General features: G+C 48.0%; 1 pseudogene; it reads right to left on the reverse strand.

The window, feature by feature from the left end:
- Positions 1–12373: 12373 nt before the first annotated feature.
- On the reverse strand, positions 12374–13226 carry LOC126930927 (voltage-dependent anion-selective channel protein 2-like; annotated as a pseudogene).
- Positions 13227–14269: the final 1043 nt, after the last annotated feature.

The raw sequence follows: 14269 nt of genomic DNA on the forward strand, positions 1-14269 counted from the left end.
TAAAACTTGTCATTTATGCTCATTGATTTGTTTCTCCTCAATGATGAATTTATTTTACGTTTCAGGAAACATGTTGAATAGAGATAGGAAGCTGTCAACATCAGCCTTGGATACGTCTCTGAAGGACAGATGCTTTCTTTCGGGGGAGGGTTGTGTGGTTACCTTGGAGACCACAAATCCCTTAATATTTGGGCTTTTTTTCAAGGAGCCCAGCTAACATAAACTAGTCTTGGTTGTTGACCACAGCCTTCCAGCTAATACCCACGGCAGGTGGAGTCTTGCAGTCTGCCTTTGCTGGCACCTTGTTTAATTCAGTCCCCTTAGCTTCTAGCCCACTTCAACAACAGCAAAGAAAACAGCTTCAGCCATACATGTACAACGACTGTAGTTTCTTCACATTTTTAAAGAAGTATAGAAGTGAACAAGTGATACTTGGAGTGATTGATCGATATTTGAAGGGTATAAAGAGATGCTATAGACTTTGATTAGCAACCTTCTTCCTCATTCCTTTGATGTAATTCACAACAACCCCTGCCCACCCCAAGTCCTGCCCCTTCCGTGGCCTCCCTTCTGTGTGGAATTTCTTTGAACTCCTATGGCATTCTCCTAATTGTCCTCATTAAACTTATGTCTTTGGTTGTGTAAAATCCTTCATCCCCTTGCCTCCACCTGTCCCTGCTCCTCCTCAAACCTTTCAGCCTAGGATGCACATGCTCTGGAGTCTGGTATGAGCCCTTCTTGGGCATGTTTACTCAGTAAGTAACCCTTGCTCCTCTTAAGCCCTGACTGCCAGCTCACTCTATCCATGTTGCCTCTTCACTCCTCCCTTCATTCTGCCCATCCACGTCCATGATGTCAGTGACCTCTTTAGCTTTATGATGGACTACATCTGTTCTAGTCATCTACTCACATCGGTTAGACACTATCTGGATCCAGAACTGTTCACGAAGGCTGGAGCGACATTCTTCTCTTTTCACTACAAGAACTGGGATCTTTGAAGAGCAGTTTTCTGATCTTATGTTTGCCCATCAGCCATCCCCAGGATCTTCTTCCTCCTCATTTTTACTGTGCGTGCCTTCGGAAATGTTCCTTGACTCTGCCCTCTTGGTTGTCTTCAGTTCTTGCTTGGGCTATTTCATGAGTCTTGTCTCTATCTTTCTTGACTCTTTCAAGGGCTCTTTCTAAAACAGATGTGCCTGGGCCCCTCCCATACATTAAAACCTGTGTAAGACTCTACTGTGCAGGAGCAGATATCTGGAGCCCTTTACAGCTAGCTGGTCCCAGTCTACCTTCCTATCCTTCGACCTACTCTACTAAGCTGGCCTACTTGGAGTTCTGGAGCACACAGCTGCTTCTGTGCACCTGACCCCAGCAGGCTTCTAAAATCTCAGCTAAACGTCACCCCCATCCTCACCTCCTCTGGCTTGCCAGGCTCTATGCCCCCTCCCCCTTCCTACTCTTTCCATTCGTATTCTTACTGGGTTGCATCAGCTCTTCACCCCACATTGTGAACACCTGCATGCTTCATTCTCTGCCCACTTTTCATGTAACTGGCATAGATTTGGTGCTTCAAATGTTGAACTGGATGGGTTTTTCCCTGAAGGACTTGTCCTTGGGCCACTAGCCACTTAGAGGCTGAATCCTGGATGTTTACCTGAATGTGTTGTAATGCCTCATTTTGGTGCCAGAAACCATTTCAGTCCCAGACATTGTCCAGACCAATATTTATACGCAGGACAACTTGTGTGGGATGTGCTGGTGCTCGGCTTCCTGGAATGAGTCGTCATGTCCTGGACACTAACACAATTGAACACAAGCTCTTGGCCCCTGAGCAAGGTCAGTACTAAGGGTTGCAGTCTTGACACTCAGCGGTATTATTTCAAACTCCCCACCCACCCAGTCCTCCTGGCAGACCTACCCTTCTGGTGTTTTAGTAGAATTCCTCTCATGCCATCTCCAAGTGTTCATTCCTTAGCCTTGGAATGAAGCTCTCGTCGTTGCCACCCGGGACCTCTAGGGTTCCAGAAGTATACTTCTAAAGGAGCGGGGATTCTTTTTCTCCTTCACTGTCCGAGTAGTCGCCTGGGCGGGATAGTAATGTACTTGGTTGTAATCTGGGGTTAGTATCAGCTGGAAGATGCTGAGAGCATTAACGGGACCTGCGGGGGTTTCCCACATGACCTCTGAGCCGCCAGAACCTCAGTGTGATGGTGCCACTCTGCCACCTTACCTTGGCATAGAGCTTCATCCTCTCCAGAGGCCTTCAGCTCCGTATGCACTTATGGCAGGTGGAGTCAGAGGCAAGTCAGGGGTGGTGCCCACACTGGGCTGAGTGGTCTACCCCTGCCCCCTGCCTAAAAGCTGAGTCAAGTGACTTCCTGTCTGAAGTGATGGCATTGGAGCTGGGGCCACGGTGCTGGTTTCCTGCCTCCTGGCCCTATGCCTTCTGCAACACAGGACTGTGTCCTTCCTTGGGGATAAGTGCTACCTAGAAGCATGTGCTGCCCTGGCGATGAACCACTCCTCAGACCCTGACTATCATTATTCTCTCAAGCAGGTTTCTGTCGGTGCTGCCCAGAATCCAGGGAGCTGGAACACATCAGGAGGCTTGGTTTCATACTATTCCTCACCCAGCTCAGAGCTACCCAGGCTACCTGTTCTGGCCATGACTGGATCACAACTCAGGGCATTTTCACCATAGCAGGCCATCCCAGGGCCACCTTTTACTTAGGAAGTTTCTGAAAATGAGAAACGTCCCTAAGGGAAAGGCATGAGAAGCTGGAGTCGCCGCCTGTCTTTCGGATGCTTCCCTGGGAAAAAGGTATCCAAGGTTGTAGTATTCAGGAGAGAGGGATGGAGACAGGCAGCACCACAGCAACTTCAGCCAGGCTGTTTTCAACCACTTCAATCCATCCCTTCCATATGGATAGTGCATGAGGTTTTGCTCAAGAGGCCTGTTGGGAACTAAACCCATGAGAAAACAGAATGACAACTCATTGCTTTAGACGAAGGCTTTCGGTTGACCAAGTACACAGTGCATATACGTAGCTTGCAGGCCCCAGAAATGTGGGCTTGGTAGCAGTGTTTCCACTGTACTCAGGAGCCAGAGGCTCCGTGCGCTTCTGAGTTGCCCAAGGTTGCATATCTTGTAAGAGACAGAGGCTGTGCACAAAGATTTGGCAAAGCCCGGTTCCCCCACTATTGCAACCCTGAAACACTCTGTAAACCATAAATCGCCCTGCAAATATTAATTTTTATGTCGCCCCCTCTCAAGGGCCTAAGAGGTGTTGAGTTGCTTGGTAATAGATCCGTTTCCACTTATCCAGGAAAGGAATTCCTTGGACAAACCAGCAGCTTTCCTCAGACAACCGTCCCTTTGTGAATCAGGTGTGGGGGGACCCATTGCAGGCTCATTAACATGTTTGGGGAATGCTCATGGAGCACCAGGTCCCGTGCTAGGCATTAGCATTTAATCTTCCAACAACTCTCAGATAGGATGATTAGGTTTACAGGTGAGGAATTCTAAACGTCATACAGCTGCCACGGCCAGCACCTGGCTCTGCGGTGTCTGACTGTGGGGCTCCAGCTCTCAGTTCTTTCACAGTATGCTATTTTGTCTTTGTCCTGTATTTTACAGGGTGGCACACGGAAGAGGCACAGAAGAGCAAATATCCTGCCTTCCAATAGAAGCCTTTGAAGAGAAATAAGGAGGAGGACAAAGCCACTGATTAAATTGATTAGTTAAAATTGAAAATTAAGCCAACTGATGAAGTTAAAATAGGGTGCCTATTGTGGTTGGCATGACGTTTTAAATTAGAATTGAAATGGAAACAGCATCATGGTTTCCCCCACGCCTTATCCAGGCAGCCGTGTACTCTGGGGGTATTTAAACTACCTGCAGGCTGGAGTTGGGGCGGGGGGGATAGTGCAGGACGGCTTTTGCAGAACTCGGGAAACCAGCTCACCTGCAATGCTGAAACAATGAAACCAAGAAGGGAGGGACTCAGAAAACTAAGAGCACAACCCCAAGCAGTTCCTGGAGTCAAACACCTGTGGGTTTTCATGCACTAAATATAGTGGAAGTTGGGTCATCTTATCCTTAAATAAACACTACAGGGAGCAAAGACTTTTTTGAATCTTTACATTGGCTCAGGTAAGCGGGAGCCTGGGAGAAGCAGCGCTTGGGTGGCTGTGAATGGTCTGCGGTAGCCTCTGGTCCTCACATCCCCTGCTCTCTCAGGATCCCACACAAAACATTCCTCTGTGGTTTTATCCCTGTTTTTAAGTCAACTGCATGTACCTCGTTGTCCCTGTGCCCTTCATCCCCTCCCCCTACCGTGAGAGATCAGTTTCCTTGGCCTTCACCTGATCTGACCAGGGACAGCAGGAGAGGCGTCCCCTCTCTCTCTAGCTCTGGCAAAAGAGGCAGCTTTTCAGCAGGCTTATTTTCCATCCTACTTTAGATATTACTGAAAGGAAATGAACTCTTCTTTGACTTTGGCTTTTGAATTTTGGATGCTGCTGAATCGGGCACAGTCCCTACTTTAGGAAACGTTAAACCAGAGGCTTGTGGCCAGGTTTCTGGCTTGTTGTTTGAGTGGCAGTTTGGTGCCCAGTAGGGTTCAAGGGATTCAAAGTGAGGAGCCCTTTACAGAGAGGCAGTGGGGCAGAAGAGCTGGACCTTTGGAGCTGGAGACTCCAGCTCAGCATGCTCCTCTGCTCCCCTAGTGATTGCATACACCGCTCCAAGCCCAGTGTCCTTGTGGGAACAATGCAGGTGATGATGATGCCAGTTTTGGGGTTCCTAAGAATTAGGAAAGCCAGGTATTTTTTAATAAAGCTCCAAGCCCAGTACCAGGTGCCCATAGACAGTATCTATTACTTGATATCCTCTGCTCTAGAGGAGTTTACAGTCTGCTTGGGGAGTTAAGAGAAATGTCTAAGTGGTATTTAAATCATTAACACATGTGTGCCGCAACTTCTTTGGTTCTGCTGGACATCAGGAAGTAAAAACACTGGTTACAATTGATTAATACCTACAGAGGCCGGTTAAGGGCACGCTACACACTTTCACCATGCTCGTGACAGCCCTGCCAGCTAAGGACGGTAGACTCTCCCCCTACTCCACCCGCTACTTAACGGAAGAGAAACTAAGGCTCAGAGAGGCTGAGCAACATGCCACAGCCTGCACAGCTGCCTGGGCTGGCAATTGCACACCTGGCGCCAAGATAGCATGGACCGTGTCCAGCTGCTGGGCTGGGAGCCTAGGGCACCGGCCAGTGCTCTGTCCTGGCTGACTGCCCCGATGCCCATTGGCCTGTGGGTTGCAATATCATCATAATTCCTACTAAGCAACCCATTAGCCTCACTCTCGAGGTACTGCCAACTCACCGAAGTTCCCCAGAACTTCAGACCCACTTCCGCCACTCGTCTGCTGAGGGTAAGCAGAGAATGAAAGGTACTGCTCCAGAGGACTGTGGCAAACTCTATACAATGAAGTTATTTTGTCCTTTCACTGAGCAACTTCCCCGTACCAGGAATTAGAATCTGCACATTGAAAAGGCCCAGAAGCCTCCTGCTCTAGTGTGGCAGGCGCTTTTGTAAATGTGTGACCTGCTGGTTTTGCTGGGATGTGCACATTTCTAATAATGGTGTTGATCAACAAAGAGGACTTTGCATGGCAGGGGCGTGCCCTCCCTCCAAAGCTGCTGTTTCAGAGGTTCCTCCACCATGCAAGCCCCGGACCTGGGACGAACTCACACTCCCTAACATGCTTGTGTTTTCCTGTGAGACAAGTACCTCTTCCACCCTAAGAGCATTTAATGACTTCCAGTAGGGTCAGCAGTCCAGGCCTGGTGAAAGAGGGCAGGGAGAGAGACCCTGCCCAGCTATGGGGGATCAGCTTGGGTGACCTGACCCCACCACGGTGGAAACCAATTCGAGAAACAACTTACTGGGGGCGTGATGAGGGTTGTTCTGGATCCAGAGGCAACAATCTTTTTCTGCAAAGGTCTAAATAGTCGATATTGTAGGCTTTGTGTGTCTCTGTCACAAATATTCCACCAATGTTGTATCATGGAAGCAGCCATCAATGACACACAAATGCATGGGCAAGACTGTTCCAATAGAACTGTATTTATGGACACTGACATTCGAATTTCATGTCGTTTTCACGTAGCATGAAATATTCCTTTGATTTTCCCCAATCGTTTAAAATCCAGTCCTGTTTTGGCTGTTCACAAACCAGCAGCAGGACAGATTTGACCCACTGTCTGGAGTTTCCCACCCATGAACTAGAGGACAGGCTGCCTCACAGCAAGACCCTCCCCTGTTGTTTTCTGCCTCCCCTGTGCCCCCACCATGTTCCTCAGCGAGGTAGGACCGCAGTCTGCCAGTCCTGTTAGCTGGGTATTACCTGCCTCCTTAGTGGTTCCTCCATTGCCCCTCCTCAGGGCTGGTTGTGGTTGCCCGTTGACAGCATGAGCTGCTGTCACTGCATCTCTGAAGCTGGGCCTCGAAGTCCCAATCACGTGGGCGTCACTGCCCTCTGGTCCCGGATGGTCCTGTTGGCCCACCTTCCACCATGTCCCTCACCGCTGGAGAATCTCCTCTTCCCATCAGGGTCACAATTTCTTATGTTCCCAGCAAGTGTGGACTTCCTTCCTCGGTTCTTCATAGAGCCCGCAAATGTTAGTACGCCTGCTAGGCAGGCTGGCTCTACTCCTTAGAACTCCTCTGAAAGAGCTTGGGACAATCTGTTTGGAATTTAAAGTTGCACCCCATATTGTTGAGTCAATATGTGCTTCTTGCCCACAGTCCCCAGGTGCACCTCCGAGGCTAACTTAGTAAGCCCTTTGTTCGGGTGTCCTGAGGGCGGACTGCAGAGCCCTTTACCACTTTCCTGAGGGTGCAACGGGGTAGGGACTGTTTGAAAATGCAGCAACCCACTGGACCCCCAGGCGCGGCCAGCAGGGTCGGCCCCACTGGAAGCAGACTTCTGGCCCGGGAGCTCAGCCTCTTTGCCTGCAGAAGGCATGCAGGTTGTCAGAGGCTGGAGAAATGAGATCCAGACATACCAAATGCTCCTGATGGGGGAACGTTGCAAATGGAAAACTATCCATTCAGACTCAGCCTTGATGAATCCAAAGGGGGCTAGGGAGGGCCCTGACCATATCAGTGTGACTCTGTGGGCCGTTCAGGTTTACAAGGGAAACGATGAAGGAGAGGCCATCATGAAAAAGGCTTCACCCTGCCGAGAATAAGTCAAGAATACTCAAGTTGGCTGGGCGCAGCGGCTCACGCCTGTAATCCTAGTGCTTTGAGAGGCCGAAGCAGGAGGATTGCTTGGGCCCAGGATTTCAAGACGAGCCTGGGCAACATAGCGAGACCCCATCTCAAGTCATTAAAAACAATTTATTTTTAAAAGAATGCTTAAGCCATGAAGGAAGCTATCTGAAAAATAGTAAGTTTCAATAAGAACAGGTAGAGGATGGCTCTACTGCCTAGGGAGGGGAGACTGAAGTGGATGAGGCTGCGAGGAGAGCCCAGTGCTTGCTTCCTCCAGGGTTTCTCTCTTTTCCATTGCAGAAGGAACAGGCACTGAGAGTGAGAACTGAGTGGGCTGGGGAGCCGGATGGACTTTACCCTGCCATTTCCTAACCCTGTGGCATTTGGCAAGTTCTGTTTCTGCGGCTATAGAAATGGGGATGCTTACCTGCTGCAGTTAGTATAAGGATTAGAGGAGGTAAACTTAGTAAAGACCCTAGCACAATGTCGACGGTTAATAAACGGTAGCCTAGATATGTGTGTACGGGTGCGTCAACAAGGCGATTCATCAGTAAAGTCGCAACCTTCGTTTTGGTCTTCTGATGCCTGATGAAAATCACCTAGAGTGCTAGTTCAAAATGCAGACTCGCAGGATCCCGCCCTCAGATTCTGATTTAGAGGGATGGTGGAAAGGCTAAGGAAGGGCCAGGGAATCATGTCCAGAAAGTTCTCGGGTGCCCTGGAGTTTGGAAACCACAGTCATAAGGGTTAAGGAGGAGGTGCAGGATGGGAACAGGTACAGTGGGAGAGTCCTTAGAGCTGGAATGAGGGCGACCAGCCTAGAAGGTGACATCCCAGGGGACAGAGGACACTTGAACCCATGTCACAGATCTTCACGAGGAAAACATCAGACCAGTAAGCTGGATGTCCACACTTAGGATTCAATTTTTAAAAGATGGATTTGATTAAAGGGACCAATTTGCCTGTCATTTTTGTAGACTATTAGATTGGGGGTGGAAAGACAATTTTGTTTTGTGTTTTTAGTGGCCTGTTGTTAGAACAGCACATGTTTACTTCAGATTTTGATATGAAATTATTATGCTCCAATGGTGATAAAATCAAGGGGGTTTGTGGTGAGTAGAACAAAACTGAGTCTAAGATTTGACGTCCGCACAGCCGGTAGTGATGAGGGATTTCTCACTTCCCCTAATAAAATCCCCAGTGTTGAAGGGAGTCTTCCGTCAGGAGGGGAAGGTGACCAAGTTACTCTTCCCTCTGGAGCCCTGACTTCAGTGGCCCTGTCCTCCCACTGTCTGGGAAGCTGCCCTTCCTATGCAGACTGCCCCCAACAAGAGTCCCCACAGGTACCCTTGGTTCCCGGTGCCAGCGGAGACAAGCTGGATGTTTGACAAGATACATTACTAAATTTGTAAAGGAAAATAAATATAGAGAAAACACAAATTATAGGACGATATAGAGTATCCTCATGATACTCCCTTATAGAACCGGATCTTCTGGGCCCCCGTCCACGCCCCCAGCTGCCCAGCTCTGTGCTCAAGCTCCCAGGGGCTGGCTGCTGGGCTGGTGGGTCCCAGTTACTATCACCATGACTCCAAGACCATGTTCTTGACCTCTGGACCCTCCTTAAATTCAGATTCCAGAATCTAGAGACAGATTCCCTGTTGTTCTTTATCCAGGATCTTCCCTTTCAATTTTTACATCTGCCAAGAAACTTCCCAGCAAAGACCTCGCCGTTCAGGTGAGACTCACTCTGCCCCTTCCCTGTGCATTCATAAGCCAAAGACAGATCACTTATGGGGGCAGTGGTCCTGCTCAGGTCCCTAGAGGCCCGCATTTCCCACTTCTCCCTTCAGCCCAAAGCCCTGCTGCAATTAAGTCACCCTGTTCTCAAAAACCTTCAATAGCTCTTCATTGCCTGTAGAACGAGGCTCGGGATCTTGCAAAAGCGAACGTTTAAAGGAAGTCTTGGGCCGGACACAGTGGCTCGCACCTATAATCCCAGCACTTTGGGAGGCCAAGGTGGGTGGATTGCTTGAGATCAGGAGTTCACGACCAACCTGGCCAACATAGTGAAACTAGAAATGCAAAAATTAGCTGGGCATGGCGGAGTCTGTACTAAAAATACAAAATTAGCTGGGCATGGTGGAGTGCACCTGTAGTCCCAGATACTAGGGAGGCTGAAGCAGGAGAATTGCTTGAACCTGGGAGGCAGAGGTTGCAGTGAACTGAGATCATATCACTGCACTCCAGCCTGGGCGACAGAGTGAGAATCCACCTCAAAAAATAAAATCAAATAAAGGAAGCCTCAAATCACCTTCCAAGTCTATTTCCCATCCCTCCCAGCCCCACATCCTCCACTATAGCTTCCGGTTGCAGTAAGAAGGGAGGATAGGGTGAGGAAGCCCACATTTTATCTGGAAAAATGGTCACCAGTTTCCAATTAGTTCCATTTCACATAGGGTGAGAGCTGGTGGGGCACCGGCCTGGACACCAGCAGACCATGTCCTCTTCTGGTGTGTGCAGCATTGTAGCCTCAGGTGAGGCAGCAGCTTTTGCTGGGACTCAGTTTCCTCATCTGCAAAATGAAGATATTGGGTTAGCCTATCTGTAGGATCCTTGCCCACAGCTCCACAGTGGCCTTTGTGACTCAAAGAAGCTGTGAAGGACTCAGTTGCCCAGAGAAGGCCTGAAGTGATGTGGATCCCTTGCTTATGCTGGTGACAGGAGGGATCCTGGGCTTTCTCTGCGCTCAGGCTTCTTGTGAGGGAGAAATGACTCAACTGTATTCAGTGAGCACAGGAGCAGTGCTCAGCACATCCTGTGCACGCCACTTTGCCAGGCCCTGGGGGTCAGGGAAGGATGAGAAATAGCCCCTGCCCATAAAGAGCTCCTGGGAAATACAAGACAAAAACATGCTGGTGTCATGCTGTAGATGAGTACTGTGACAGAGGAGGACAACGTTAGGGTCGCGTTGGCAGGGGATGACTGGAAGAAGCCTCAGAAAGCAGGGGCCTTGGATGCTTGCAGGATGAGTCCCGTTTGGCTGCACACTCCCTGGGGAATGGGGAGGCAGTGGGGAGCCACTGAAAGCTTTTAGCAGGGGAGTGACAAGAGAAACACCTGCATACAGCGGCTGCTTGGGAGATGGGATCCCTGTGTGGGGACATGAACGATACCCCAAGTACTGTTTTGAAAGATTTGGGTTTGTGTTTCGAAAGATCACTCTGGCAACTGTGTCGTGGACGAAGGGGCAGAGGGGAGACTGGAAACAGGGAGACCTGAAAGGCAGCCACAGCAATGGTCCAGGCAAGGCATGCTGACAGGGTGTAGGCCTGAACTTCGGCACAGAACAATCACAGAACCCTTTACAAATGTGGGCATCGCCACAAAGAATTCGATAGTAGAATTTGTTCTGTAGACTAATGAATGTCAGGCATACCTGTTTATTCTAGTCAGTCATTGTATTTTATGTCCTGGAATAGTTTCAATAGTTTCCCTCTCCTTCCTTCTCCCCTATTCAGCTGTCTTCTCCACTTCACCTGACTCATCCCCATAGCATTCTTTTTTTTTTTCTTGAGACGGAGTCTCACTCTGGTCGCTCAGGCTGGAGTGCAGCGGCGCGATCTTGGCTCACCGCAACTTCTGCCTTCCGGGTTCAAGCAATTCTCCTGCCTCAGCCTCCTGAGTAGCTGGGATTACAGGCACCCACCACCACACCTGGCTAATTTTTGTACTTTTAGTGGAGACGGGGTTTCATCATGTTGGCCAGGCTGCTCTTGAACTCCTGACCTTAGGCGATCGGCTTACCTCGGCCTCCCAAAATATTGGAATTACAGGCGTGAGCCACCACACCCAGCCTACCCCCATAGCATTCTACTCCCACTCAACCCCGCTTTAAGTATAAACAGCCTCACAATGAAAGCCAAAGAAAGTATCTAATTCAGGATTTCTCAAGGATATGCTTTTGGGATTACGGGTAGAGCAATTCTTTGTTGAGGGACTGTCCCCTGCATTGTAGAACATTTAGCATCCTGGTCCTTAGGGAGCTGATGGCTCTAGCATCCCCTAGTTATTCTGAGAACCAAACAATATCCCCTAGGCGTCCAAGCTTCCCTTAGTGGAGCAGTACTTGGGGTATTGTTCATGCCCCCACACAGGGGTCCTATCTCCCAAGCAGCTGCTGTATGCAGGTGTTTCTCTTGCCTGCCATCCCCTGAAACAGCAGCCCCCAGAGACAGATCATCTACCTCCTCACCGTCTCACATCAGGGTAGACTGAGAGGATAGAGGGCCCAGCCAGTCAGCCTGCATGGATGTCTGAAATAGCTTTATTCTACCCTCATCTTGGATTGAATTTGGCTGAGTATAACATTCTTGAATTTGGCTGAGCATAAAATTCTAGGCTAGTACTCATTTTTCTTCGGAATGTGGAGACATTTCCTCATTATAAAAATTTTTTAAAAGCGTGTACGCTCTTATTGTAGTCTTAAAAGGTTCACGGAACTAATCTAGGGACAGATTGAGGTGAAGAGCAGAATGCTCACCTGAAAAACAAAGTAGTAGCAAGATACCAGGGCGATTTGACCCTCGCTGGCAGGTACTTGGAGCCATTAATTATATGCTTGTTTTATTCATGATTTGTAATGTTCTGGGATACCAAAAGTAATTCTAATGGTGGTTAAATTTGACAAAAATAATTTAAACCTCATCTTAAAATGTCCACTGATTCATCTCATGCAATGACAATATTCAGTGTGTAAAGGAACATAAAAACAAACGCGAGCACAACGGTGCAGTTTTCATAAAGGTCTATTTCATGATTAGTGGGTAGCACATTTAACAGTTAAATACATCTAGACAATGTACAGATAACTGCAGGACTGCAGCATTGGCAACTAGAGAGAGAGAGCCTATTGAACTAGAAAGCAGCTAACAAGTAACCATCTAAAGATTAAAAATACAGCTCATGTTTAGATCATCCTTCATTTTGATCACCTTCTCAGGGGGAAAAAGCCTGCTAGTCACAATGGAAATACATCAAGGCCGAGTCTTCTGATATCCATTCCCAGAGGCTTCTTTCATCTGGATTAAGCCTGCAGGTCCAGGGCAAGGCCAAGTGTGTGGCCTCCAGCATCCATGCTCTTCCCATCTACCGGAGTAGACAGGGTGAGCTTCACACCAGGCCTCCGGGGTGGAGTGTAGCCCTCCCCAGTCAACCAGTTGTTGACTTTTGCAGAAATGGAAGCAGTGGGTTTTAATTGAAATTTAGCTGCAAGGCCAAAACGAGCGCAGCTGGTACCTGATGTCCAAGCAAGGTTTACTAAAGCATCAGGATCTTCACATACTTTCTGACAAACTGATCCTCCAAATTCTGCCCCATCATTGACATTAGTGTGCACCTTGAAGTCCCCAGTCCTGTAGCCCACTGCAAAGTGATTCCTCATCTGCTTTGACTTGGTGCTGTCAAAGCTCATCTGGTACCCAGCAAGCTGAACCATGAATTGCAAGTCCAGCAAAATCAAAGTTAACATCAAAGCCAAGCTTTACACACCCCTTCTTGTGAGAGGACTTGATTTTGCCACTTTTCTTTCCTATGTTTGGTGAAAAGGTAGTATCTAATATCATTTTCAAACCTTGACAAATTTGGTCTTCAGTTGTGGTTTCTGTCCCGAGTGTCATCAGTGTTCCATTTTTCTGTGAAAGTCAAGTCATACTTGCACCATTTATATTTGGACTCCAAGATCCCAGTAACTTTACCGCTGTCTGTATTAGATGAACCAGACTGAGAATTCCACACCACCACGTGACTTTGCTTTTACCTCGTTTCACCAACTTGAAACCAAATCCTTTGTTGAAACCCTCTCTGGGAGCTTTGACAAGGTGAGCGTATGATGAAGGAAGACACACTGGCTGCGTACAGGTCTGTCGGTAGGTCGACATGGTCAGGCCTGAGGAAGAGGTGATCTGGTGGTCTCCTTAGTGAGGCTGCTGCTGTTGCTCCACTTGCAGGTGAGGCCACTGGAGTCACTCATGGAGCTGCACCTGCCATGGCTGGAGGGCAAGGGAAGGAGCTTCATTGTCTTTTAGCTTCTAGTATTGCTGTTGAGAGGTCTGATGCCACTGATGCTTTATCCTTGTATGTGACCTGTTCCCCCAGCCCCTGCCCTCCGAGAGTCTTCTCTTTACTTCTGGTGTTCTGGATTCTATGTTAAAGTGTCTTGGTCTGTGTGTGCCTCTGTATGATTTGTATGTGCCTGTGTCTGTGTTTCTGTGTGTGCATGTGTGTAAGTGCCTGTGTCTGCGTGCCTGTGTGTGTAAGAGTCTGTGTCTGTGTGTCTGTATGCCTGTGTGTAAGTGCCCGTGTCTATGTGACTGTATGTGTATATGTTTACATTCACTGTGCTGGGCACTCCATGAGTGATGTTAATCTGAAAGTTATATCCTTCAGTTATAGGAAATTTTTCCTTTACTCTTTCTTTAAAAATGTTTTCTCCCTTTTCTCTGTTTTCTCTTTCTGGATTTTGATTATTCAGATGTTGGACCTCTGGACTAGTCTAGTGCTACTGTTTATTTCTGGTTTTCAATCAGAATCTCTCTCTCTCTCCATCTGTCTCATGTCTCTTTTTGTTTTACCTTCTGAGTGACTTTTCTGAAAAAACCTTGTAAACTTTCCACTGAATTTCTAAGTTTTGCTGTCAACTCTTTAACCTGTTTTCGAACATATCCCCCTTTTAAGCTTCCCTTTTTCCATTTCACAGGTGCAATATCTTGTATCACTTTGAGAATATTATTTATAAGTTTTGCTGGCATTTTCTTATGCTCTTGTACTCTCTTTTCTCCAAGTGCATTTTATCTGTTAATGTGTTTTATTCCTTGTCTTTGATTGTAGAGGTGTTCTTCAGAAGGCGGGCGATCTTTAGCTACTCATACTTATTTTGGTATGAATCACATAAAAATTAATTAGAAGCTCTAGTTCATGCATG

Source organism: Macaca thibetana, chromosome 1 (genome assembly GCF_024542745.1).
Source record: "Macaca thibetana thibetana isolate TM-01 chromosome 1, ASM2454274v1, whole genome shotgun sequence".
Taxonomy (NCBI): Eukaryota; Metazoa; Chordata; class Mammalia; order Primates; family Cercopithecidae; genus Macaca; species Macaca thibetana.